Source organism: Rhinopithecus bieti, unplaced genomic scaffold, assembly GCF_001698545.2.
Source record: "Rhinopithecus bieti isolate Rb0 unplaced genomic scaffold, ASM169854v2 scaffold_11587, whole genome shotgun sequence".
Lineage (NCBI taxonomy): Eukaryota > Metazoa > Chordata > Mammalia > Primates > Cercopithecidae > Rhinopithecus > Rhinopithecus bieti.
Genome location: NW_016806966.1, coordinates 1 through 4568, shown reverse-complemented (window position 1 = coordinate 4568; position 4568 = coordinate 1).

The following is a 4568-nucleotide window of genomic DNA, read 5'->3' as shown; positions in this document are numbered from 1 at the left end:
TCCCCTAGTGCATTGCCAATTCTGACAGCAGGGCAAGAAGTTGGCAATGCAGACTTTTCTCAGGCAGAGGAGAAACCAGCAAAGATTTTGGCAGTCCTCTGATGCTTGAAAGATAAAAATTGTAACAAAGCAACAAACAAATAGAAAGTCCAAAGTCACAGTGAAAAAGAGAGCAATGGAAAAGAAGACTAATACTCATCTGGTATTACCCTTACGACATGAGTTCTGAAGTATCATGGGGCAGGAAGCTGAAAGCTAAGCAGAATCTTTCAAGGAGCAGAGGGTAGATTTTTATGCTCTTAAAGTGCTGAGAAGGCAGGATTAAAGTTCAGGGTTTGCCAGTGGAAAGGGTCTCAGTGAATAAAATAAGCTCTTGGTTGGAAGACCTGCAGAGCTACACCCCAAGAGTGGACCTAAAACAGAAGTAGAAAAAGACATCCCATATTCACGGATTGGAATAATTAATATTGTTAAAATATCCATGCTACCCAAAGCAATTTACAGATGCAATGTAATCCCTATAAAATTCCAATGACATTTTACAGAAATTTTAAAACAATTTTAAAATTAATATGGAGGCACAAAATACCCCAAATAGCAAAAACAATCTTGAGCAACAAAAACAAAGCTGCAAGCATCAATTACCCTATTTCAGAGCCAACTACAAAGCTGTAGTAATCAATACAGCATAGTATTGGCATAAAAACAGACATATAGACCAATGGAACAGAATAGAGAGCCCAGAAATAAGTCCACACATTTATAGTCAATAATACAATAACTTGGGGATCTTCTGTAATAACTTGGGAATCTTCAACAGATTCCCCAAGAACACAAAATGTAAAAAGTACAGTCTCTTCAATAAATGATGCTAGGAAAGCTAGATAGCCACATTCAGAAAAATAAAATTAAACTCGTATTTCACACCATACACAAAATCAACTCAAAATGGATTAAAAACTTAAATGTAAGACATGAAATTTAAACTACTAGAAGAAAACATAGAGGGAAAGCTCTATGACATTGGTCTTGACAAAGAATTTTTGGATATGACCCCAAAAGCATAGGCAACAAAAGCAAAAATATACAAATAGGATTGCATCAAACTAAAAAGCTTATGTACAGCAAAGGAAACAATCAACCAAGTGAAGAGGCAAGCTACAAAATGAAAGAAATATATTTGCAAACCATGCATCTGATAAAAGGTTGACATCCAAAACATATAAGGAACTCAAACAACTCAATAGCAAGATAACACATAAGTCAATTTAAAAATGGGCAAAGGGGCTGGGTGCAGTGGTTCATGCCTGTAATCCCAGTAATTTGGAAGGTCAAGGCAGGCAGATCACTCGAGCTCAGGAGTTCAAGACCAACTAGGGCAACATGGCAAGACCCTGTCTCTACTAAAAATACACACAAAAAAAATTGCTAGGCATCATGGCATGCACCTGTGGTCCCAGCTACTCGGGAAGCTAAGGTGAGAAGATCGCTTGAGCTTAGGAGGCGAAGGTTACAGTGAGCTGAGATTGTGTCACTGCACTCCAGCCTGGGTGACAGAGCAAGACCCCGTCTCAAACTTAAATTTTTTAAAAAAGAAATGGGCAAAGGACCTGAGATGGAATTGCAAATAATACTTATTATCTCACTCAACTTTATCCTGGGGCTATGGGTAAATTGCTGACATACTATTTTAAGTGCTGGTCCACAATTTTAAAATAGGAGCTCATCTCTGAGAATATCGTGAATCAATGGACACTTCTACTTAATTTTCACACACTTATCTACCAACTTATTATTGTAGTGGTCCAACTTATTAACCTTTTATGTTCATCAGCTTGGATGATATAGGTTACAGAAAATAAACAAAGAGGTATCCTCAGAATTATTGCTTGTTGGATTATCAGAATCTAGGTTTTTTTTTCATCATACTTTTTTATAGTTGAATGATCTATCAGTTTTCACAGAAGGTTTTGAAGAGAATCTTCAGATATGCCCTTGGTTAAGTCACTTCTTTCTGAGCATCCATTGCTAATCAGAATAGAAGACAGACCACATCAGAGGCACCAATACAGCAAAACTCCAAGTGGATGGAAACTATAGACACATCTTATTTTACCTGCAGAGAGATTTTGGGGGGTGGGGGATTATTTATGTGTGTGTGACTGAGAGGGTGGTTGGTTGTCAATATATAAAAATGTTGTTACATAAAGATTCAAACATCCACATTTCTAGCTTCTTCAGAAGTCAGATCTGGCAACACTGGGTCCAAAGTCTCATGAGGCAGCAAAAGGAAAATTCCCCCTTTGTCTCCAAAGGTTTGCTGAAAAGCCAATCCACAAAAAGCAGATGAATAGGAGGAGAAAAGGTATACAAATTTATTTTAATGTGCATAGCATGGGGGAATTGTAGGAGAATGATTACCCAATAACCCAATGGGGTCCAGATTGTTATATACCCTTCTTGTTAGGGGAAAAGGAGATGGAGCAGTGTAGATGACGTTAATGGGTTAGTAAATGATCTTTAGAAGAATTCAATGGGCTTGAGGAATATACAATGGCCTGGGACAAAGTCTGTTGGACCCTCAGAGCAAACAGTGGTTTGTGACAAAAATCTGTCCAGGTATGTTGACCGACTTTAGTCTTCCTTCCTGCAATATAGTTCAGTTAATAAAAACCCACGGAAGGGACCAGAAGTCATCGTTTCCTTTTTAGGAGGGTCCAGATTTTAGGCAGATGACAGAACTTGAAAGAGTAACTTAATCCTATACTTTGCAGGAGACAGAGGACTGAGAGAGAGGAAGGTGGGTGGGTAGGTCAGAAAGATCTTTAGGCTTCTTTTTCAGTTCAGCATGTCAAAGGGCCATATTTTGGGGTATCATTTTCTGAGCCCCAATTTCACATGAGAACAGGTCAGGGCTACCCTCTTCTACAATAGCTTGATTTCTCTGGTTCTCCCAGTGCCCTGAAATAGGTGACCCCTGAAATAGGTGAGTCCTGATTTCCTTGTGTATGGAGCATTCTGTTATTTTATAAAATACCATCAATTAGTGTGTTATGTCATTCTTGTACTGCTACAGAGTACTGCCTTAGATAGACTGGGTAATTTATTTTTAAAAAGAGGTTTAATTGGCTCGCAGTTCTGCAGCCTATACAAGCATGGCCCCAGCATCTGTTCAACTTCTGGGGAAGCCTCCGGAAGCTTTTACTCATGGTAGAAGATGAAGTGGGAGCAGATATTTCACATGGCAGAGTGGGAGCAAGGGAGAGGTGGGTGCCATACATTTTTAAACAACCAGAACTCATGAGAGGTCACTCACTATCACTCGGAAAACACCAAGCCGTGAAGGATCTGCTGGAACTCAATCACCTCCCACCAGGCCCCACCTCCAACACTGGGGACTACATTTCAACAAGAGGTTTGAGAGGACACAGATCCAAACCATATCAATTGGTATTGGATGACTAATAAGCATTTCATAAACATGTGCATTGGTTAAAACTATGTTGCCACTATATATGATTTCTTTATGTTTGAGATCATAGGCAAACTCGATGCTCTGAGTCTGAGTTTCCTCATCGGTAATTAAGGGAATAGATTGCCAAATGAGGGGCTACTGGGGCCTAGTGGTTCTATGCAGCCCACTGCCCTCACTCTGAATTTAAGGCTGCTCCTCAAATATGTCCAGATATTGAAACTGAACGACTAGAAACTGGAGAAAATTTCCATTAACACTCCTCTGGTTAATAAAGTAGATAATATAAATTGTAAAATGGTATTTCTAAGAAGCAATAATAAAGGCCTGAGGGCTATCTTCTTAACAGAAATATTGGAAGACAGAAGACAATGAAGTTGTATCTTTAAAATGCCTTATGACAATAATTGCCAACATGGAATTCTATACTTTGTGAAGATGTTTCAAAACTCCAGATGAAATAAAGACTTTCCCATCAAGCAAAAGCTTTGAGGATTTGTTGCCAGCACAGCACATCTGAATGAAAAGAAATACTAAAGAAAGTTCTTCAGGCAGAGGAAAAACAGTTCCAGAAGCAATGGTGGAAATGAAAAAAAGGAATGAAGAGCACAAGAAAAGGTAAATTCATGAACTAAATGTAAAAACAAATGAAGTTTGACTATGCAAAACAATAGGTCAGCAAAACACTCACTATGAAAAATGATGTCTTTGCAGGGTTTCAAATATATGTAAAACAGTCACAAAAATTTATGACAACAGTAATTCAAAAGGAAAGAAGGGGTAGAATTGCAGTAAAGTGCTCTAAATTTCTAACATTATCAGATAGGAGGTAAAAGTAAATAGACAGCCCATAGTAAGCAGACATTACAGAAAAGCCCCTCATGTAAAAGACGGAGACCAAAGTAACAACAAGCAAACAGAAACCAGTCTGAAAAGAAACAAATACAATGTAGAGAGGGAAAGAGAAAACAATAAATAACATACTCAGAGCAAAAAAAAAAAAAAAAAAAAAAAAAAAAAAAAAAAAAAAAAAAAAAAACTAATTAATAGAAAGATCAGAAAAGATGTTGCATGTTGGCCTGCCCTACTATCTTGG